Source organism: Ascaphus truei, chromosome 5 (assembly GCF_040206685.1).
Source record: "Ascaphus truei isolate aAscTru1 chromosome 5, aAscTru1.hap1, whole genome shotgun sequence".
Taxonomy (NCBI): domain Eukaryota; kingdom Metazoa; phylum Chordata; class Amphibia; order Anura; family Ascaphidae; genus Ascaphus; species Ascaphus truei.
Genome location: NC_134487.1, coordinates 89,191,342 through 89,216,322, shown reverse-complemented (window position 1 = coordinate 89,216,322; position 24,981 = coordinate 89,191,342). Strand labels below are relative to the sequence as shown.

The 24,981-nt window shown below is 42.6% G+C and overlaps 1 protein-coding gene and 1 long non-coding RNA gene across 3 annotated transcripts in view; one reads left to right on the top strand and one right to left on the bottom strand.

Moving 5' to 3' along the window:
- The window catches only part of LOC142495132 (uncharacterized), a 96,590-nt gene that overhangs the window by 55,743 nt on the left and 15,866 nt on the right, over window positions 1-24,981 (bottom strand). The window lies entirely within an intron of this gene.
- The window catches only part of SYT1 (synaptotagmin 1), a 905,119-nt gene continuing 896,198 nt past the window's right edge, over window positions 16,061-24,981 (top strand). The window contains exon 1 of one of the 2 annotated variants that reach the window (XM_075600187.1): window positions 16,061-16,396. The gene's annotated coding sequence lies outside the window, so the exon portion shown is untranslated. The remainder of the gene's footprint in view (window positions 16,397-24,981) is intronic. The other variant, XM_075600188.1, reaches the window with a different exon arrangement.

Here is a 24,981-nt window from a genome sequence, read left to right as displayed (position 1 = left end):
AGGGGTTAAGCCACACAGGCACGATACCCACCCTTCACCCATGAATTTGTACTGCGGCTTCATCATGCAACTGTATATATATACTGTATATATATACATACAGAGAGACAGAGAGAAAGAGAGAGAGAGATATATATACAGTATATATATATACACACGTTATATACACACCCATGATAAACCAAATATACAGTACAAATAAATGTAGAAGGGTTATCAAAACCATACTGTTCTACAACCAAACACTTCTCCATACAGACACTACATTAAAAATCAATTTCCTTTAAAAATCCTAACTGATCTCACAATCTACTGTACTGTATATGATCACAAACCAATGAAAAAAGTCACATTCCAAAATGCATAAAATCTATGCACCATACTGTATACATTCTGCAAATTAATCAACGTAAACAAAAATCAATTAGCAATCATTATTTACATCCCTAAACATTTCACACTCAATCATGAACAATGAAACCATTAACAGATTCACGCCTAGAGCAGAACAATTAAGCCTTTGAAAAAAATATAAGTACCGACAAAAATACAACCTTTACAGTACAACCAAGGCTATCTATCCCTGACCTTCCTCAAACACACAATACAATACCAAGGAATAATACATCTATCTAATTTTAAAATACTTTAAACTCACAAAATAATTAAAAACACATCTAATTCAGCTTTTAAAACATCATCATTTCTTACCCTGAATGTATACTGTACAGTATATCTCTCTAGACATACAGTATATATTGTACATACATACATACAGTGGCAAGAAATGATATACCACAAACAAAAAAAAAATACACATGTTAAAAAACCTTTTGAAATAATGAACAAGTTAAATAAAATACATTTCTTTACTGTAGTTCACTTACCATTACTTGCCCCCACCGACTCCCGTTGCCCAGCTTACTCACGAACCAATCCACGATCAGGAACCCATAAAATAATAAACCATTGAAAATAATAAACATTAAACTAAAAATCCAAACCAATCCACGGGTCTTCTACTTGTAATACACCTTCATCTGTATTCTTCTTTCTTCTATCTCCTTCCGGGCGGGGCAGGGCGTGGTCTTCTTTCCATCATCGGCCACGCCCTTGTCTTTTTTCTTCTCCGGAGGTCCTTCCTCCGCGGCGTCTGGCTGCAAAATGAGACGACATAGGCTTTTAAAGACCTATGACGTCACATTTTGCGTCATGGTTCCCACGGTCCTGATTGGACCGTGAAAACCATGTGTTTTGGCCGATAATAAAAAAATGATGACGTCACTTAAAGGGAATGAAAGCACAGCCAATCAGAATGGCTTTGCTTCAATTGCCTTTAAGATGACGTCATGAAAAGGCACATGGCCGTGCACACATGGTACTAGAGCCAATCAGAGCGTGGGAACTTTATCCCTACTCTGATTGGCTCTGGTATACCATGTGTCAGGGGCTTGGGGGAGAAAGGATGTGACGTCAATAAGGATAAAGTTCCCACGCTCTGATTGGCTACCGTACCACGTGACAGGTTTTCATTGACGTCACATCCTTTCTTACCTTTGCGGTTATTATCCGATAAGGTGTTTAAGGGGTTAATTGATATCTGAATGTAATTGCAATGTATTGGCTTGGTTTTGGCTATGTTTTGTGTGGGCAAGAGAAGGAAGGCGCTGGCGTCGGACACTTCGTATTGATGAGGTCAGTAGTACTTTATTTATTTGTATATGCTAGTTAATGTTTTTAATAATGGGCAATTAATCTATTATCCATATCTGGATAATAGTTATTTTGCACATTATTGTACTGTAGGTGTTGGGGGGGAGGGTGTATGTATTGAATGTATTGGCCAGGTTTATTTTTTTTACATTCAGGGTTACTTCCGTGGTTTTGCGTGGGACCTCTGGAGACCACCCGCGGGGAATCCTCGGGTATCCTAAAGGGTAGCAGGCTGGTGGTTCCACGGGTGACACATGCGGGGATGATGATGTGTGGTCCCACTTCTGTGGGGGCACCGCGGACCCGTAGTCTGCGGGCATGACGATGTGTGGTCCCACTTCTGTGGGGGCACCTCCGAGCCGTAGGTGCGGGGATGATGATGTGTGGTCCCACTTCTGTGGGGGCACCGCGGACCCGTAGTGAGCACCCGTGAGTTCCCCAGACCCCCATGGGAACCACCCGAGGCCCCGCAGACACCTGTGGGTTTGACCCGGGGCTCCCAGACATCCTTGGGCCTACCGTGTGGACCCAATTGAGGCTCACGGTGACCCAAGGAGACCACCTGGGCGCCATGGTGCTGGCAGGATCCACCAGCAGGCCTCCAGAACCTGTGGAATGCTGCTGGTAAACTGTAGGTCTGTCCAGGTGCCCTGCCAGCCCACCGGGGACTAGCGTGGGGCTACGTTATGGACCCTGAATGTAAAAGAATAAATCTTGTATTTATGGGGGGGGGGGGGCACAGGGGGTGGGTAATGTATTTAATAAATAGAATGCTGTTTATTGTGGGTGATTGTACTGTTTTTATTGTGGGTACTGGGGTGGGGGTGGGGTGTTTCCCCAACGGTATGTGGGTAGGCCTCCCTTGTGGGTACTGACTGGGTGGTTAGGCCTCACGGGTGGGGGGGGGGGGGGGGTTAGTGTGGGAGGGTATGTAGGCATCCCGAGTGGTGGGTGGGTGAGGGTGGGTTAACCCCTTCATGACTGTAGCGGTTAATAACCGCTATGGTGATTAAGGGGTTAGGGGACATTACTTTGTACTGTATGTTTTAATTTTTGTGTCTGTTTTGCAGAAGCGGAGGGGCCATGGCCAGGATGGGGGGGGGGGGGTTAACGGTATGTGGGTAGGGGGTGAGGGTGGTTAGCAATGCAGGGAGGGAGATTTACTGGTAACAGAAACATCTCTCTCCCTTCAATGTACTGTAATCTGTTTAAAGCCCCCTCCCCCCTAATGTGTGTTTCTGTAAAATCTCTCTCCCTTCAATGTACTGTAATCTGTTTAACAGAAACATTAGGGGGGAAGGGGCTTTAGGCCTTTACAGTATATCTCTCTCCCTTCAGTGTAATCTGCTTAACACAAACATTAGGGGGGAAGGGGTTTTTAAACAATGCTGTGTATAATGTATAAGGTTTTTTACAATTAGATAGATGTAATCCTTGGTATTGTAAGGGTTAGTTTGGTTTTAAATTGTCTTTTCTGGTTGTTACTTACAGTATACAGTATATTGATTTTGGTTTACTTGCTTGGTTAAAATACTGTAGTTAAGTTGACTTGTTTGGAAGTGTTTGTACAGTATTTACTGGTAGAGTAGCTTGCAATTATATTGTTAACATTCATTTGCAGAATGTACAGTACTGTATATGGTGCATAGATTTAATGCTATGCATCATTTACAGTATACAATGTACTGTAAATGCAATGTACTGTGTGGATTGTAATGTTATGTTTTACTGTATACTGTATGCTATTCATTAACTTCATTGCTCTACACATCTAGGGATTTCATTCCACCTTACCACCTTTCCTACACATGATTTGTGCTTTAGGCATTGGTTATATTACTGTATGCTAATGCAGATGTGTGATGCTTTGAGACTGTCATTTATACTTTGACAAGTCTACCTTTTGGTGTGTAGTGTGCATTATCCTTAGCGTTGTATACTGTAGGTGCCTTTAAACCCAGTAACCTATTGTGATTCACTTTGATTCTCCCTAGTGTTTTTTGAGTCACTATCCTTTTCATGTTTAGGGTTGACAGTGTGTGTCGTTCCCTAGTGCTGTTCATTAGTGTTTAAGGGTCCATGCCTCTTTTTTAAGTGTTTTTAAATCATGTACTGTACTGTTTATTCATCCCTTTTTGCACTGTGTCAAATAAATAAACAAATATATCAATTGCATACCTGAGTGCTCCCATACGGGTTACTTTTTTCTCTTTTCACTCACATACAGTATGTATATATATATATATATATATATATATATATATATATATATATATATATATAGCTGTATGATATATATATATATATATACACAGTGTATATATGTATACTGTATATATATATATATATATATATATATATATATATATATACAGTGTATATATATATACAAAGTATATACTGTACAGTATATATTTATTTCTCTTCATGTCTTTATTTATTTATTTAGATTTATTTATTAATTGTGGGGCTGCTGTGCGTGAATTTTTTTTATTGGGGGTGAGGGGGGTGTTTGGCCCTTGGTGTGAGTTTACGACTTGCAGCAGCAGCACAATTAATAAATAAATATAAATAAATAAATGAAAAATAAATACATTTGAAATACATTTTTATTGATAGTGTACATGTGCAGAGGGTCTCCGGAGCAGAAGCGCACAGGTTTCAGGTCTGGGGACCCCGTGCCCCCCGAGATACAGGCCCCTTTAGGGGGTGCCGGTATCCCTCTGCTCTGCTTGGTTTACAGGCCGCGATCATGTGATCGGGACCTTTAAACGCAGAGCACTCAGCACTCAGAAACACAGGCCAGACAGATTTAAACACACACACAATAGGGGGAGGTTTTTTTACATAGCTTGCAGGGAAGCTTAACGCACACACACAATAGGGGGATAGGGGGAGGGTTTTTTACATAGATTAGAGAGAAGGCAGGGCGTTTTAAAAGCGAGAATAGGGGAGGGGGTTTTACATAGATTTTATTTATTTATTTAGATTTATTTATTAATTGTGGGGCTGCTGTGCGTGAATTTTTTTTATTGGGGGTGAGGGGGGTGTTTGGCCCTTGGTGTGAGTTTACGACTTGCAGCAGCAGCACAATTAATAAATAAATATAAATAAATAAATAAATAAATGAAAAATAAATACATTTGAAATACATTTTTATTGATAGTGTACATGTGCAGAGGGTCTCCGGAGCAGAAGCGCACAGGTTTCAGGTCTGGGGACCCCGTGCCCCCCGAGATACAGGCCCCTTTAGGGGGTGCCGGTATCCCTCTGCTCTGCTTGGTTTACAGGCCGCGATCACGTGATCGGACCTTTAAACCAAGCAGAGGGCTACCGGCAGCCCCTAAAGGGGCCTGTATCTCGGGGGGCACGGGGTCCCCAGACCTAAAACCAACGCGGTTCAGCTCCGGAGACCCCCTGCACATCTACACTATCAATAAAAATGTATTTCAAATGTATTTATTGTCATTTATTTATTTATTTTTTGGCGGCTGCTGTGTGTACAGTATTTTATTGTTGTGGGTTGCGGGAGGGTGGGTGAATGGGGTATTCGCCCCAACGATGGTTGGGGAGGGCTTGCGGGGGGGGGGGTGGGGTAGCGGGAGGGCTTAACCCCTTCATGACCGTAGCGGTATTAACTGCTACGATCGTGAAGGGGTTAAGTGCACCCGCAACCCCCCCCCCCCCTCCCGCAAGTCCTAAACTCACACCAAGGGCCAAATACCCCCCTCACCCATCCCCACTACACACAATAAAGCGGGCACGATGGGTTAACCCCTTCATTGCCTTAGCGGCTATCCGCTATGGTAATGACGCAGCATTTTCCGTATTTTTAATAATACTGATCAGGAGCAGGGGGGGGGGGTCCCTGAGCATAAATTTCTGGCTCAGGGAACCCCCTGCTCACTGTACAATATTATTAAATCTCTCTCTGCTGCAAACACATCTCGCCCCCAGTATGTGCAGTAATTTACTGAACATGTACTGTAGAATAAATGCATAGTTTTATTTATTCGGGTTTATTACACAGTATACTGTATGGCCGGAAAACATCAGCATACAGTACAATATAATCCATCGAAATCCCCCCATTAGCCGTTTTCTTTTCTGAGGAAAAACAAAATGAAAAGTTTTAATGTACAGTAATGGTCAGCCCCCTAAAGAAGTTCCCAGCCAGCCCCACCAAAATAATACGGCAAAAATACAGTACTCACCATACTGTACAGTATTACTAAATTTCCCATTCAGCTTGCGCTGGCGCCGGCCCACTTCCAGTCCAGCTTTCATCATTTTGCAGAGGGACTAGCCCACCTGTAGTCAGCGGGAAATCGCTTAGGTACATGCAAGCTTCATCAAAACTGGCTGCGAAATCCATCTCAGAGTTGTCACCGACGGCGGGACCATGATGATAAGCTGGTGCTGCTGCTGGTTCTGGTTCTGGTTCTGGCGCATTGCTTGGCAGGGACTGTCGCTTCTTATTTCGTTTTAACACGACCCTTCGCCTTTTGCCGCCTCCATTATCATAGATACGGGAAAAACCCTGTGACACACACCAATACCCTCCAACAAATTGGGGCTCAATACGGTGAAAACAGGGGTCACTACATAACCTTTTCCTTATTGCATGCTTCCACAAATGAGGAGTTGGCGAAAATCTGTAAAAGTCATAATTTTCGATAAAATACTGATAAATTTGAACAACTGTTGCCATCTTATCCTCTGTTGCATTAATAGCGGCCCATATCAAATAAGCATAACTTCTGTCAGGTTTTTGGAACACGGGCTCCACTTGAACACTCATGTCTCTGTAGAATAGTGTAAGTGAAAATGATCTTTGTCTTTATTTAATACATTACTGTATGTAAAGCCTAAATTGATACATTTTTTGCAACTCTCCCTTCAGTCTCAAGGACAAGTTACAATACTGTAGCATACTGTACTGGGATAAAGTATCTTTTTTTGGAAACGAAACAACTTGCAAAGGCCACACATTACTTAAGTCATGAGTTTATGCCATCTGGTGGACAATCGAAACATCGCAGCCTAGTAAATCATTCTCATTATCATTTAACAGATCAGGCCCCCGTCAGCCAGGCATGAACCGTGGCTGGGAAGGCAAACGCAACGAAGCATGCAAGAGGTGAGCAGCGGCGGATTCCAGGTTTCTGCCAGGTACAAACCAGGCATTTGCTCGAATAAAGTGTGTCGGTGCAGTAATACGGCTCCTAGGCCGTTGAGGCTAGCATCCACATGTAATATATACGGTTGTTCAGGGTTGGCATAGGCCAGCACAGGGGCTGCAGTCAGACTCTGTTTCAGATCCATAAAGGCTTGTTCACACTCGGGTGTCCATTTGTCCCCGAAGGACTGTCGTCGGGCAGGTATGGCCTTCCGGCCTGTGTCCTCCGGATATATTTTGAGGAGGCCGTTGAGGGCTTTGGCCCATCTGGAGTATCCCTCCACAAACCTGCGATAGTACCCGCAGAACCCCAGGAACAATCGCAACTCCCCCACATTGTCAGGGCGGGGCCAATTGACAACAGCTTCTATCTTGGCGGGGTCCGTGGCAATTCCCTCGCCAGATACGATGTGTCCCACGTAAGTCACCGATGTCCGGCAGAATCGGCATTTATCCAAGGAGAGTTTGAGCCCTTCTTGCGCTAATCGGTCAAGTACTTTCGAGCCTCGTGCTCTTCCAGGGTTTTCCCGAAGACTATAATGTCATCTAAATACACAAGGCATTCTTGGGGGTTCAAGTCACCTAGAGTCTTCTCCATTAGCTGCTGGAAGGTGGCGGGGGCACCACATATACCTTGGGGCATACAGGTGAATTGATAGAACCATAGGGGGCAAAAGAACGCCGTCTTCTCTGGATCCTCCAGGCTCATAGGCACTTGATAGTAGCCGGACCTAAGGTCCAGTACACTGAACCATTGGCTCCCATGTAGGGTATCCAAGATTTCTTCTATGCGGGGAAGATTATACTGGTCCTGTACCATTCGATTGTTCAGCGTCCGGTAGTCAACACATAACCTCACGGTCCCATTCTTCTTTCGCACGACCACTATGGGGGAGGCGTAAGGGCTTCGTGATTCCGTGACAATTCTGGCATCTTCCATTTCATTGATCACCGCTCGTACATCCTCTACGTCCCTAGGGGCTAGCCGACGGGAATGCTCCCGGAAGGGTTTGGTATCAGTCATCCGAATGGTGTGTTGGGCGTTGCGGCTACACCCCACATCCATTTCACTAGTAGAGAATACTGATCTTCTTTCTTCCAGCTGTACTCATAATCGTTCTTTCCAGGCACCTGACAGTCCGGATGAACCAAAGTCAAAAGCTAACGGCGATCCGGTTTCATCCACTCGGCTAGTCTTTACCTGCACGGCTTCGCCCACTGAGCTGACAGGGTAAATTCTCCTTATTTGCTGTCCTGCGTCGATGGCCATGGGGAAGGGTGAAAGATTCTGCACCATCACTTAAATTCGACGGGGAATGGCAGTGGGCCAATCCCGGAATTCTGGCACTAGCCGATATCCTCGGCGAACATCTTTTTCAGGTGTGCTTTCTAAAGAAAACAGCTGCTCCTCATCTACTCGTTCAGCGTAGGCACACCAGGCGGGTACCCTCTGCGTCTCGCCGGGTAAGAGTCGGGTCAACCCCCCTGCCCGCAGAAAAACTGTCTGTAATCCTCCGAGGGGGGTGGAGGGGGAACTGGATCCACCTGGACTAGCTGCAACTGCAGGCTGGACATGTGCAGTTCATTAGCTTCGTGTAGGTAGGCCCGGATGACGGCTTGTACAATGTCCACATTCATGCCTAGGATGATCGGGTACTTAGGGGTATCTTTGGGTTCGGGGCACACCAAGTCGTCCACCTTCATGGAGTGAGACTTCCCCGTGTTGAGCTGCTGTATCTCCAGATCCACGGTCACCAGCCCGTCAATGGGGTAGTCTTCATTGCTTAAACCTCGCACTTTGATATGCCCTGCCGCTCTCAGAGGCCGCTTCTGGAGATGTCGATCATAGAATCCGCGATATATGATGGTGACTTGCGACCCCGTGTCCAATATTGCGGAGGAGTAAATCCCATCTACTAACACCCGGATCAGCGCTACCGGTCCCACGCAGTTACCTTCCTCTTCGGGGTCCTCGCTATTTTGGATGGACACCGGAATTTCTGGGCCGACCGCATACAACTCGCAGACCATGGTCTGGGGCGTGAACTTTTTGGGGGACGGGTTTCGGTGGCGAGACTCTCCCATCCGACAATCATATTTGAGATATGTCCTTTCTTCCCGCATTTGTAGCAGGACATATCCCGGGGTGGGGTATGGCGGTCATACGGAGGCGAGGTTCGTCCCGTGTATTTCAGCCGTTCGGGACATGGTTTGTCCGGTGGGTCCTCCTTCTTTTCAGCACTTTCTTTTTGCTTGGTGCTGCTGACTGCTTTAGCCTTCTGGGGGGAGTGAAGCATAAGATGCGTCTCGTGCTCTTTGACTTGTTGCAAGAGTTTGATAAACGAGGGAGGGGGTCTTCGAGTTAGATTGTCGCGAATCATGTTTGCTATAGGGTGAGTAGGACTGGACCCTCGTAGGTATTGCTTGCGGAGGTATTCGTCCATCTGAGAGGCGGACAAATATTTATGATGCAGCAGGGGCCCAAGGGACATTTGCACTCGGTGTATATAGGCAGACAGGTCTTCACCATCCTTTTGATTGATGGCATAGTATTTAGCCCACAAGGCACCATCATCCTTGGTCACACTATAGGCCTCAACTAGGAACTCGATCATCATATGAGCGGTTAGGCCGGGCACTGCTCTCGATGAATGCTGATCAATGTGGACGCCGGGGGTCGTAAGCATTCCATGAGTCATTGCCGTTTCACCACGTTGGTGCAAGACCATTCCTCCATTACTCCCCTAGTGTGCTCCTTCCACGGGTCTATCCCGTCCTCTCCCGTGGGCACAGGTAGCGTTCCCGAGAAGGCCTTTAATTTCCGGTAGCTTTGTGAATGCGTGGCTAAGGTAAGTGCTTCTACTAACGGCGGTAAGCTGGAAGGGGCGGCTAGCTGGTCTATCTTGTCATTGAGTTTCTGCAGCATATCACTACGCACCCCTACCTCGGCGGAGGCGCTAGACCCGGGATAGCTAGATTCTGATCGACAGCTAGCCGCCTCGCTCGCTGGGTAGTGAGCAAAAGGAAGTGTGGGATCATCGTCATCTAGTTCCCCCACAGGAGGGTTCCGAAGTGGATAGACAAACGGGCTGCCGCCAGGTGGGGCATCGGGCAGCGGCAGATATTGAGGGACTGCAGGTTCTAGTACTGCTAGGTCTCGCCGGCAATCTACTAGCAAGGTGTTCCATTTAGCATCTTGGTCTATGAGCACATCTACTAGGCGGGCTTTTTGCAAAACCCGGTAGTTGTCGTAGGGCCATTTGCAAAGTCTCTAAAGGTAAGGCCATGGGTACTCGTGTCACAGCTACGGCGTGGCGGACAGGCGTGCGCATTTGCCACGCCCAGTCGTGTATTTCCTGACGGGAAGGAAGTGCCATTGTGGCGGGAATTTTGTCTCAAGGGGCACCCCAGGTCTGGGGATACAGCAGCGCCTCCAAATGTAGCCCTACTTCCTAGCGAACGCAGGCCACTACCATATGCTGTATTACCTGTAGGCTCACAGGGTCTGAGCTTCTGCCACGGAGAGCCTGAGGTACACATAATATCAAGAACTTGATGCAGCGCCTCCACCAGCGACAGCTTCCGCCCGAGGGGAAGTGGGTCTTCGCAGGACTTATATACAACATACACAGCGATATCCCTTAACCAATTAACTTTACTTGCATGTAACATATGGATTATACCAACAGGTGTCCGTCCCTAGAGGAGACACTATACTCGGCGTCGCGTTGAACGCTCACCCTCCCTTCTCCCTACACCGGGTGATCCCACCCCGTGTCCAGTTCCCCTTGGGAATAGTTCCCCCACCCTCAAGTGAGTCAATGAATGTGTATGAGTGTGACTGCACAGCCACTGTGTCCCGAATGAAGGATGGTACCGTTGGTGCACTTTGGAATTACCTGCTGGGCACTCCAGTACCCGGTGCAGCTACAATCTTCACAAAGGATCAGCGAGGTGTAGATGACGTCACCCGTAGGTGTCTAGGGCGATCCCACCCAGACATGATGCGGCTCGATAGCGGGGTCTGAGCCCAGACCTCCCACCAACTTAGAACTGTCCCAGCGATAATAATGTGGCAATAAGGGAACCGGTACCTAACTATGGTCAGTCCCTAGCTCTGCTTGTTTCTACGGGGACTCAGGGCCTAACTGGGCCTGGGGCATGCGGCCTACGTAGGGGGCGGTCTGCCTCCCCACACCGAAGCTCCTTCTCCTCTCCAACCAACTCTGACCTCCCGTGCGCGCAAACACTTCCTTTTCCTCCTGGTCTCGCACCTCATTGGCCCAGGCGCATCACGGGGACCCGCGGGGGCTGCTGCGACTCGTCGTGCTCTACCTCCTTCGCGGGCTTTCTCTCCCCTTCGCTCTGCGCATGCACAACCTCTGCTATGTTAAGTCTGTGCTGGCGCCAACCACAACATGGCGGCTCCCTTGCACGGAACCTCCGTTATCGGATGTTGCCTAACTGCAACATTCCCACCCATAACAACCAAAGGGTGGAAAAAGGGGATCCCGGCTACATCTATATACTCAGACTTTCTTGATTTTAAATTGAAATTACAGAGATATCTGAATGTATGTTTAGCTGTTTTTAACAACGGTTTACAATAATAGCAAACAATGATGTAGCTGATAACCAGTTAATTCCCTTATATATAATTTCTAAAGCTAAATATAAAAACAATAAAAAGAAGACCTTTTTATTCTTAGGAATTATTTAGAATGCAATAAAACATTAATTCCTTAATGTATGTAATCAAACCACTAAACATGCAAGAGGTGGAGCATGTGCAAGAAACACTTACTGTACAGTACTTTATGTCTCCATCGTTTTATTACTCCTAATGACATAGGACATTTGCAAACACAGTCACACAGACACAATCCTATGACGTACTGTAATAACACATCCCAAGGAAGGAGGAAGCTGCTATTGTAGCTTGATAGGGACAAATGCAACCCAGCTGCCTTTCATCCACAACTCAGTCCCTAGTTGCAGTGTTAAAAGCTTCTGTTAATTTGCCCCACCCTCTCTCCTCTACTCCAGCTTCTTTGTGAGCTGCAGCACAGGGAGAACTACAGTTCTACCTGCAAGCGGGCAATGAACATCAGCTTTACATCCTGTTACTGTTACAGTTAGTGAGCTCCAGGAGGCCACTTTGATTCATTCCCAAACTTGGGGAGACATCTATGGCTGCATAAAAGTTGGGTTTGACTTGTCCCACCTCTCCACGACATTGTTTGCTTCTATGATTAGAAGAAACCCGTATTTCTATTTTTTTTTTTAGCATGTGCAAGGATCAATGCAATTCGTAGGTACTTAAGGTGATAAAATATAAAAGAGAGATAAAACACTGCTCAAACCATAATATCAAAATGATGTAGGATAAGCGTGGTGCACAGGGAAAAAGACTATAATGAACAGAAAAAGTGACAGAGGTCACAGCAGTCCCTTATTAATTGCACTCTAGCAGAATGATGGGATACCTAACTCATTAAGACCATTAGATTCATTAGTACTTTTAATGAACAATGGGGACCCATACGCCAAAGCCTTCAAAAACATTGGCATACTCTAACACAAGATAGTGACTTATCACAGGTCCTTAAGTCCTCACCTAATATGGTGAGCAGACGTTCACACAATTTGAAAGATCGTCTTGTCCAGAGTCATTTTATGGAGAGAAGCAAGCACACGTGGTTGGGTCCTAAACCTATAGGATTTTACACCTGTGGCAGATGCAAGGCATGTTCATCAATGATGGTTACCAAGGAATTCACAGATATACATGGAACAATCCCCTTTCAGATCAAAACATTCATTAATTGCCTGACAACGGGTGTTATTTACCAGATTGTATGTATATGTAAGAAACAATACATCGGTAAAACCCACAGACCCATTAATCCAGGGTTCTCAAAACATTTGGGATCAATTCGCAACCATCGCGACACACCCGTTGCCAGACATGTGAATAATGAACATGGGGGTAACACCAATGTCCTTGTCTTCATACAGTAGGCATTGAACATGTCCCGTGGGGACCTAGACATGGGGATTGGGATCGCAAGTTATTACAGAGGGAGTGCAGGTGGATTCACACCCTAGGGACACTTACACCTAATGGTGTGAACGAGGGTTTTATTTATACTCCGTTCTATTGAACCCACCATGGCATTATCCCATTTATCCCTCCCCTTTTCATCATTTATCAACCCATGTTATGGATTCTTGATGAAGTGGATTGTTTGGATATCTGTGTTTTATGGCAGTGGCAGTACCCATACTTTCATGCTAGCTAATATACTGTACCATGCTTTTGGTGAGTCAGTAAATGACACTAAGGGGCCTATGCAGAGAGCAGCGGTGGAATTAATTGGAGATGTTAATAAATAGTACCTTTTTTGGCGTGATTTTATCTCCATATGCAGAAAGGTCCTAAAACTGCATTTAAAATCATGTCTGCATATGGAGAGTTTCAACCGGCGAGATGCGCGCTGGTGAAACATGTTTTAAAAAAAGCGCGTTTTTTTTTTCTTCTCCCTCTGGCCGCCGAGCTCCAGCTTCCTGCCACCCTGCCAGCATATTTCGCATATTTCGCCAACAAATGCCGCTAATTCAGTTACCGCAGCTCTCTGCATAGGCCCCTAAATGACAGTAAATGATACTATCCTAATATATGCATTGGTGTGCCAGCACACATGTGTATGCAAATGTGGGTACACATATTTTAATGTGTGCATATGCCTTTAGTTGCATCGTGCCCTCTTTCTGTGTACCTTGGAGTGATATATAGGTGTATATGTGTGTATATATACCGAAGCAGATGTCCACGAACTCTGCAGTTATGCACTGTGTTATCGATGCATATGGATGCAGCGGTTCACATGACAGTATGTACCGCTTATCATTTATTTATTTAATTATTCCTCTTTTCCTTTCTACCCTTAAGTGTACATGCAGGCTGGCAGACTATCACACAGCAGCAGTATGCACACTGATTGGATAATTTGTTCCATCCCCCCTTATAGCCATGTGTATAAAAGTAGTATAGACGTCCAAAGCAATAACTCCTCCCCCCTGATGAAGTGTGAAGCGTCACACGAAACGTACGTTGGGGCGTGACGTCACTAGTGGGCGTCTGAGAGCGGGATCACTTGTGGAGCAGAGCAGCTCCTGTTGGGATACATACATCTTGGTCACAGCACTAGAAGCATGAGAGATACGGTTGTATACTTTTTATTAGTCAGTCTGTATCTGTTTGCTTGCCATTGATGTTGCCAATTCATAGGCACATCACTAGACATTGGTTGTGGGTTGTGGCTATTGATGCACCCCCACAATAGACTTACAAGCATACCATCTGCTACATTCTGTGCATATGCAGCAACCATACATGTTCCTTCATTTTATTGTGCTAACTGCTGACCTTCACCAACAGGGCTCACTAGCTATTTGGTAGCACTATTAGGGTTATTACTACATCATATACACTATTATACAGTGTTTTCTCCCTATACACACTAGTGCTATCCTTCTCCCACCCGCTCCCCTTACAGGGTTTTTTTTTTAAACATTACACATATTGTTTATTTTTATGTCACTTGTCTTTCGGCGATTATTTGGTTAATTAAAATAAAAAAATAAAAAAACTTTATCTGTGGATGTTTCTATTATATTTTGGCTACTAGACCTTATCTGTGTATATAATTGGTCATTCTGGTTGAACTATCATTATATTACACATTGTTTGATCATTTACTATTTAGACATTAGTCTTCTAGTGGATATTGTATCCCCTTATTGTCTTTTACATCTGGGACTTAGATCCCTACTGAGGATACCTATATCTTTTTGTAGGTTAACTCCTTTTGTGTGCCATAGATCTGCAATAGGTCTGTTAATCATTGATGAGTGATACTATTGACTCGTTTCCTGATATATTTAGGAAGGCACATATCTGTTAGGATTAGCTAATTTGATGTGTCTTGAACGTGACACTTTTTAGGGTTTATCATATATATATATATATATATATATATATATATATATATATATATATATATATATATATATATATATATATATATACACATATTACATTGTATGTGTTTCCTTCTAATGAGTTAGGTATCCCATCATTCTGCTAGAGTGCAATTAATAAGGGACTGCTGTGACCTCTGTCACTTTTTCGGTTCACTTAAGGTGATAAAACAGGATTCATGAAAGTTAACAGGAGGAATCATTTCCTTGACCATGCTCATGCTAGGAAGGAAATCTGCAGACCCTGAGGAGTTAAACGTAAACCAACCAATTAGAACACATTTTAATTTGCAGCGATTGATTCCGAGAGACCCTTTCATCTGTCAGACTGGCAAAGCACTACAAATCACAGGGATTTAAATAAGGTCAAGCAGAAGTAATTCAATAACCTTTCGGTATTTCACTGGGAGGTGAGAGATTCTGTACACTTTTGATAGTGGATTTGGCATCTCAACCGGAGTTTCTTGTTCATCCCACCCCCCACACCGTGTTTCCCTGTTCTACATCCCCATATAAATGCTTTGTTTTGCATTATAAATCACAGGCAACCCTGGGAGCTTGAAGTGTGGGGTATAACCAGGTCACAGCTAACTGGTTCTACCCTGTTAGATGAACAGGTTGCAGTGTAATCCGGGGTCACTTTGCCGGTCCACAGTGCTCACACTGTGTCCTTGATTGTCATTCGCTGGGATCTCCTTTCCTCCCTTGCCCCTGCCTATCTGGGGGATAGTAATAGATAGTGTAGCCCCCTGCAAAAACAGACCCTTTTAGCATGAAGGCTATGCTAGGTGCTGGCAGTGAAAGGGTTAACCAGAGTGCACACAGCTAAGAGCCAGTTCACATGCAGGGGCAAGTTACAAGGTTGGGGCTTCCATGCACCTGCTTGCATGAATCAGAGCTAGGATGGTTCTGGTAGGTAACATTATGCTGAAGCAGGTAGAAATCCTATCAGCAGAGTAAAGAGAGACTGATTTGCATGTACACCCTATCTCCTGCTGGGGAAGGGGGGTTAGGGGTTTTACAATGGGATGCTGGATGTACAGACCCACCTCCTATTTGTGCTGCTAGATTGGATATTCAGGGCAGCATCCTAAGCAGTGAGCCAATAGGCTGTGAGTGCTGTGCTTTGCCCTGCCTTTCCACTGGAGGGATGCCGGAGAAGCTGCAGTGTGCTGATGCTCCACTCCTAGCATTCTAGTGTATTCTTGTCTCCTCTCTCACCGAAAGCAGAAACTTAGGGGGGGAGAAAGCTATTTATTGAGAGGGGATGCATCATCATATGTGTGGCTGAAATCAAAAGCCTCGTAATAAAGATCTGCTCACAGATGCAGATCCCCCACCTCTTCTTACGTTGCACACACCTTTTTGTGTTGCAGCCTCTATACTGTATATGAGGAGGAAAGAGAGTGATTCCCTACTAGACACAAGGCAGCAGGACTGAAGGACATATCTCTCTGTCAGGTAAGCTATGGGACATGTACTAAGCAACCTATATTTTATTTGATACAATTTGACCAATGTGGGATGGGGAATAAATAAAGCACATGTTACAGATGTTCAGCTGGAAGAGGACAGCAATTTCTGCTGTGCCCCTTTTCCAACAGAAGGATCACTTTTTTTCTCCGAAGAGGTTAAGCTCTGGGTGGATTTGATGTTCCCCCATGTTTTTCTTTTTCCACTACTTCTCTAGCTGTAGTAATTATAGCCAGCTTTGCATGGCCAAGGAACCAAAAACCATCCAAGCTCTTAAGGTTGGAGAAAGCAATACAATCAACAGACTTGGCTTTCTTCACTCCTTCATTGAGTTTCTCTTTCACTTGACTTGCTTGGGGGAAAAAAGCCCGGTGATTGCTTAATTGCTGTTGATTGCAAGTGTCAACGATCTGACTTCTGTTGCCTCTTCAGCCCTGAACACTTAACTCCTGAAAATGCTGAGTTAACACCCAGAAACAATATACAGTACTGTAATGGCTCCAAAACTTGGATGCTCACATGCAAAAATATCCCTTTCTATTACTTTAGGTTTTACTGTAACATTGTATTTTCTTAGAGCGACAATCATTGCATAGTAAGGACAGATCACGAGGATGTATCACATGCCATTTGCATGTTAATTTAAAAGTAATATATATTGCTTTGCAGTTGATATGGACTGTTTGAACTGTCAATTAAAATGACTATTTAAAAATTCACAATTCATAATTCAGATATGAGTGTCTGCAAATGTGTACTTAGCGTTATAAAAAGCCACTACAGAATTACAGCATAGCCATGCTTTCCAGTGAATAAAGTTTGAGAAGTTTGTGTAAGAATACAGTAATGCATAGTAAAACTTTACAAAACAAATGGTTATATTTACAGTGAGTCCCAAACTGTGCTTGAAGTGGATAAATTACATGGAAGCCATATTATGGGGCAATTGTAGCAGGATTTAAAAAAAAATGAAAAACAGTGCTATGTTCTATTACATGTGTCCTATCATGTATATTGAGCCATTTCATATACAGTACATCATGGCAAAAATATGTATTGTGGAGATTAAGGAGGGGGTGGGGGGTGTGGACACTAGGTATAATGAATATAGTAGAAAAAAACACATGACTAGGGACAAAGCTCACAACTAATATCACAATGCACTCTCAATGACTGCTTAAAGAAAGCTAAAAAAAAAACACAGTGACAGTGAATGTGATTGTCCAAGAAAAAAAAGCATAACTTCATATATTTTAACAGAAAATAGAGTACCAGTTATCCTAATTTTTGGAGGTTAATCAACAAGCAGCTCCTGGCAGAACATGTGAATATGTAAATAAAATGTACTCATTGGAAATTGCGTTGATGGCTATTTCAACAATCTGTAGTTCAATCATCTCTGGTACAAGCTGCCTTCTACCATTACTCATCAGACCCAGTTGAGTGATTTCTGTCATAGGAAAGTGGTAGTGCAAAATCTCTAGGTAAATGTAACTAGAAGGCTTTCCAAGTATAGTCCTAAATGAGCATTTAAAAAAAGAAAAATACCTGGACACAATATACAGCCAGATGTTTGCATACAAATAATTATTTTTATTTGATTGTCACTGGGGATGTCAAGTCATGTTTTCCTTCGTTACCCATTTGTAAGGAAGTCTATTATTTTAGATGACTTTATCCTTGTAAAAATGTTCTCCAAATAGATTGTTTTATTTATTTGTCAATCCAAATACCACTTTGGACTTTCATAAAGGGTAAATCATACAGAAGGTACAGTATGACACTGGTAGGTAGTCAATCATTTGTTTACATTCTTTGTGTTGTACCCTTCTTTCAGGACAATTTGCTCAAATAAACCCTGTTTTTCTTACTTGATCCATTTATATATGGCTTCCAGGCTATTATTTGCCAGTCTGCCATAATCTGTATACATCTTTTGTTAGCTCTAACCTCCTAACTACAGTACAAGGACAATGATGCAATTGCCTTATGTGTGTCAATGACATACAGTATGTTTGAATTCAGTCATTAGTCATGGTATAATAGGCAGAGAAAAGAAGGTGGTTGAGCTTTAGATATCTGTACAACATTTATTGACATTGTTAATTCTACCAATTTGAACATTACGTTGTCATTATCATGTTTTTTTGCTTTTTGTATTGCAGCAGTTTTGATTTATACATTAAAGGTGAAAGATTGCGTAGTTTAGAATAGAAATGTTTGGATTTGCATACATAAAGCACATACATCTATGTCTATTGTCAGCTTAAGAACATTGTTCAGGACGCTTGAATGTGAAGAGAGATAATTTTACAAAGAACCACAGGGCATAGGATAATGACATGGGAAATTATTGCAGGGCTGCACTTACAAAGTCATGAAAGGTTTCAATGTACTTGTTTCTGGCAAATCTAATTGAGCTTTTTCTAAGTAAGGGCTTTTAATATTTGATTTAGAAGATGTGAAACAGAATTTGATGTCCATTTAAAAGTTGCTCACATATATTAGCCAAAAAGTGTGTGTGTGTGTGTGTGTGTGTGTGTGTGTGTGTGTGTGTGTGTGTGTGTGTGTGTGTGTGTGTGTGTGTGTGTGTGTGTGTGTGTGTGTGTGTGTGTGTGTGTGTGTGTATATATATATATCATCAAAGTACTTGACACGTTTATCAACCATGTAAAATTGACACAACCGTAACAATATTTGTAAATATCCGTATGCAGTGTTCGAGTATTTAAATATAATGTTTTCAGGTGTTTACCAGGTACAAACTTCCAAAAATATGTTGCAAAATATATTTTCTCATTAGACCAGAAATGAATTAAACCAAACATCTGTATCTACCATTATGTATGACAGTGGTAAAATCTACCCTTGTAAACCTGGTATAAAATCTTATTTTATGTCTATGGAATCACTAGGGTTAGGAAAGTCAAACAAAGATGGCACTCATGTGTTTACTTCACCAGGACTGTTTCTCATCTGCATTTACAATAAATGGAAAACATAATTTTGTTCAGCAATTTGAAATTTGCAAAATGTGTTAATTATAATTATCTATATCTCCAGAATATGTTGTTATTCTTGAAGTTCATTATATATAACATTTTTAGTTGTCCATTTTTATTTACACCATTGCCATTCCCAGAGATCATGCATTTACTGTAGCAACTATTACTATGGCAGTGATTGCATAGCATTCTATGATCTGGAATTACTCTTTGGTGTTTAAACTTTACAATGCTGTATTTTTGAGACATCATATGTTTGTGTTCTATGACATCAACATTATTTGAAAAATATTTCTGTAGTAGATTCTTATTATTCATCCTATTTTAACACTGTGCCCACTTCAATGATTGATTGTTTTAATGCTGCTAACCTGTCTAGAACATCCTATTCTCATGTTTTACAAATGAAAATATCTAACCAGTCAGGAGTAGCTGGGAGTCTCCAAGGCACATGCTTGTTTTAAATACGTTCTGTATCCAAGAGAGGTTATTCTTTAATATACACAAGGGAACTTTGTTACATATTCTTTGATGGTTTGTTTGCGAACGACAACTTCAAGAGATACACTTGGTTAAAGAAAGTCAATTGGCATAGTAAACCAACAAAACATTATCATTAAGCAAATATTGTTATGATATAGTCACAAGAACACCCTCATAGTTACATTATTGTAATAAAAATACAAACAAATAGAGCATAATTTTCGTTTTTACACTAATAGTCATGTGCAATTTAAATAAAACACTACATTTGAATTTCAAGATAAGAAATTCAGTAACTGGTGTGTGATGTGTTGCTTCCTGTTTTTACGGATGAGACCAACATGAATATGATGACCAGTTCCTAATTTTAACTAGGTTCATTTACAATATATCTATTATTATGGTCTTAAAATATGTACCTGAAACAGTATTTCTGTTTTTTCTTCCAAGCAGGAGCCCATAGGGGGCTTTGTATAGTGATAGTATAGAGGCATCCAAAACGTAAATGCAAGAAACTTTTTACACAAATCCTAATTTTTTTTGACTGGTTAATATCTATACCTTAGTACCTACAGCTGCAGCGGCCGTTATTCAAACAAATCACGGCGCCGATTTCGTGTGCTCTGCTGTACTCCACGCAGCATGAACGCGGACAATCGCCCCAGGCACCCGCGCTTATCGCGATTGCTTTGTTGAATTTCATGGATTCTGTTTCTTTGGGTGCAATGAAATGAATGAATTGCAAACAGTACTGTGCTACAGTGCTACTGTGCTACTGTGTCAATCTAAGGTGTTTAAAAAACAGAACTCTAAAATGCCATTTTCTGCACTCGCCGCACTCACGTCTTAAGGCGGTACAGTTGGAAAACATCACGCGCCATGACGGGTATTCCGAGCGGTACAATGGGCGAAGTTTTAGAATAACGGCCGCTGCAGCTGTAGCTACCACAATGTTATCTCAGAGATTAGGATATTTTTCACTTAAACAATTCACATAAAACCAATCCACAACATTCCCTTGCTTTACATAGTTATAGGTAGATGAAAGCAAGCAGAATTAATGTTGACACATAATGTGGTCATTAATATTACTATGTCAAAGACATGAAGGTCAGAAGGTTAAACTTTGAAATATAAACAAGAAACATTCCTGTCATAGGACATAGTAAAATACATGAGAAAATAAAACTCATAAGACTATAATTCCATTTCAAAATGTCTACCTCCCAGAGTTGCTTTCAGAGACATGATGAAATAATCTTTGACGCAGTGAACTTTGCCACTCCTAGTCAGCTTCTCGCTTTATCATTTTCTGAAACCCATTTATCAAGACCACATAGTCGTGCTAAGCCCAAAAGGAGACACACTGTTTTTTTATCTCTGTATTTATTGGATTATTTGATGACTACAAATAACAAAAAACTGTGTATTACAAAAAAGGTGGCACAGCAGACCTCATAGATTATAAGTTTATAGTGCATATAGGTGTTTCTGATAAACAGGCAGTCTTAAATCCAGTTGCAGTCAGAGGAGAGAAAAGAGAACACACAGCGCACAACTCTCATAGTGTATTAAATTCAAATATATTGATGTCAAGTGAAGGTGGTAAGTAACGCACGTACATCAATACTTATACAAATAGGCAATACATGTATTTTGGCACATGTTTCCAGCACCGCTCAGCAGGTCCCCTCATCTGATGGACGCCCAGGTGATGCACCGGCAAGTTGCAGATGGAGTCAGATCAGCCTCCGACAGTCTTATGATGATAAGTGCAACCGCATCCTGATGTCCATGATCTGTGGTGTCCCGATCTTTCCTCCTGGACACCTGCACTGGTGGATATGGCAATGGATGAAGGTGCAGCTCCTGCACGAGACCCGCTCGTATACCGGAACCGGTCCAGACTTCGTTTACACGCTGTCTCCCACTGGCGTCACTAGACTTGCGTCCTACGCATGCGATCGTCAGAGAGCGGGTCTCATGCAGGAGCTGCTCCTTCATCCATTGCCATATCCACCAGTGCGGGTGTCCAGGAGGAAAGATCGGGACACCACAGATCGTGGACATCAGGATGCGGTTGCACTTAACATCATAAGACTGTCGGGAGCTGATCTAACTCCATCTGCAACTTGCCGGTGCATCACCTGGACGTCCATCAGATGAGGGGCCCTGCTGAGTAATGCTGGTAACATGTGCCAAAATACATGTATTCCCTATTTTTATAAGTATTGATGTACGTGTGTTACTTACCACCTTTCACTTGACTTCAATATAATTGAATTTAATACACTATGAGAGTTGTGCGCTGTTTGTTCTCTTTTCTTTACTAGTTCTATCGGATACTGAGCCATCTGAAGCGAAACGGCAGCAGACTCTCAATTTTATGTAATTAAGATGTTGTCCTTTTTTGACTGTTTTCACTTCACTTAATTGCTATATATAGCATTTACTAGTGTAACACTTATATTTACACGGTTGAAGGGTTAATTTTATTTTTTTTACTCTATATCACTGATCACAATTACTTGCACAGATTTTTCACTTTATTTTTCACACAATCAGAGGAGCCTGCAAAACATTTCTATGTGTAGTAGGCTTCCCTGGCACCGACGAGATCAAGATAAGTTACTTGAATCCACGTTGATCTAGAAAGGACAATAGAAGTTCAAGGTTTCACTTTAGATGGCCAGTGAGCCTTTTCCTTACTAGTACAGCCACTTTCCAGATTCAACTGTGTGGGGGAGATTCACTAAGGGGCACCAGAGGTCAATACCAAGTTGTGCTACCAAGAACTGCTGTTCAAGTAAATAGCAGTTAACACAGAATTTATTTGCGATACCCATTATCAGAACTTAGTGAATCGGCCTATAAAGGGTCAGCCATTTAACTTGTTTCTACTTAGAATAAAGTGAACATCTAGTTGCAATGAACATGTGTTTTTTTCCTGTTGTTTTCTGTTTATAATATTATAAGAACATGTTAGGCTTTTTGGGACAAGAATCATCGCCCTCTCAAAATCTTTTTAGAGCATACAATATAGTGCCATAATAATATTAAATAGCATGTTGTTTTAATATCATAACTCGCCCAAATTAGTGTAATATTTTTAAATATAGCATTCTACATCAAGTTTTGATGGAAATGCATTGTAAGCAAGACACATTATACATACATAAGCAAGAAACAAAATGTTATATGCAGTGAAATAAGTCCTTCAATATGTTTTCTATCATAATTTCAAGTAAAACATTTACATAAATTTGAATATTGCTTCTACATAGATATCTATTACTGATACAAATCTTAGCATACAGTTTGTGAAACGTACTGTCCTCGGCACCATGGTGAACAAGCAAAATGTCTGCACTGTCGAGGACTGTGTCTGCTGCGACGAGCTGTGGGGGGGTCCATGCTTCTGAATGGGACCCCGAGCAGTGCTAATCCTTCAGTGCCATGACCGCATGTTATAGTTGCACTGAAGACTCATAGGCTTACTACATCTGTATGATAGGTGTCATTTGCATTTATTATCTGTGAAAAGGTGCAATTTAAGCCTGCATGAGCTTTAATTTGTTGTGTAGCCCTCTACATACTGTAATTAGGAGTACACACAATGATGTTGCAGTAAACAGCTTGCTCCTCCTATAAAGGGGATTAAAGTTACTCAATATAGTGTTATGGTACAGTATGAAACAGCTGTTTTCTTTTAACAAATTAAATACAACCTAGTAACATCTGCGTTGTGTCCTTTTGAAGTAATGACATGTCACTTCATTTTACACAATGTGGCCAAACCATCTTGTCTTCCACTGACAGTGACACCCTTAGCCAATCAATTCTCTTGTTAAAAAATATTTTATTTTGTGGACCTGATGTGTGGTGATTAAACCACAAATATGATTGACAACTGAATTGAGCATTTACAATGCTTTTCACCATATGAGGATGATGTTTTCAGCAATATCTCTGCCAGATCTAAAGCTATGTTGTACAGAAACAGGGGAATCACCTCTTCTGTTTATTCTGAACCAGTCTGGGCCCTACATACCCCATGCATGAGCCATATTAACTCCCACACATGCACCAGACTGGCTCTCGCACCTCCCATAATTGCATGAACCAGATTGGCCCACACACAGTCCATAAATGTATGCACCATAATAACCCCAACACACTCCATGTGTGCACCATACTTGTCCCCACTTACCATATTAACCCCCACACCCCACAAATGCACCATATTAACCCCAAAATACCATACATGAATAAAATCAACCCACACACTCTCTATACAAACCCATACATACACACTCCATACATGTACCAAAGTAATCCACCCCGCATACACACACACACACACACACACACACACACACACACACACACACACACACACACACACACACACACACACACACACACACACACACACACCATACATGTACTGTAAATCTTGCCTTACCCAGAACAGAGAGTAGCAGGGAGGCCTGGTGCAGAGTACCCTCTGAGGTCTGGCATGTGCATCTGCTACAAACTGCAGTGTTTCAGTTACACAGCTCTGCATGGGAGGGGCCAGATAATTTTTGTCTGCACCTCTTCCCTGTTACTATTCAATGTCTGTGACTGACCACTAATGCCCCGGATGCCAGCCCACCCATGTCTCCCAAAGCTTCTCCGTGGTCCCATTACCTTTTGAGGATCCCTCGATTACCATGGTACTGGCACCGGGCGTAAATGTTTGCCCGCCGGACAGAAATTAGCTCACTCTGGTTGCCAATAGAAATTTGCGATGTTATCGCCTCCTTCATGACATTGTGGCTTCCTATCGGGGACCCTGGTAGTAATTTTATGCAGTTTGTTCAGGAACCTACAAGAAAACAGAATTTCTTCTATTCTGAAAACTTGGGGTCCCTGCAGGACGGGGTATCAATGATGAGCTCCCCAGTTTCAGGAACGGTAAAAGAAAAAACACTTTGTTTGGGTTGATGCTTTAAGGTTTTACATTGCAGTCTTACTGAATTCTTAATGTTCCTGTAGTCTTCGGTTGAGAGCTTTGTATTTTGTATCATGCGTTCCTTTTTT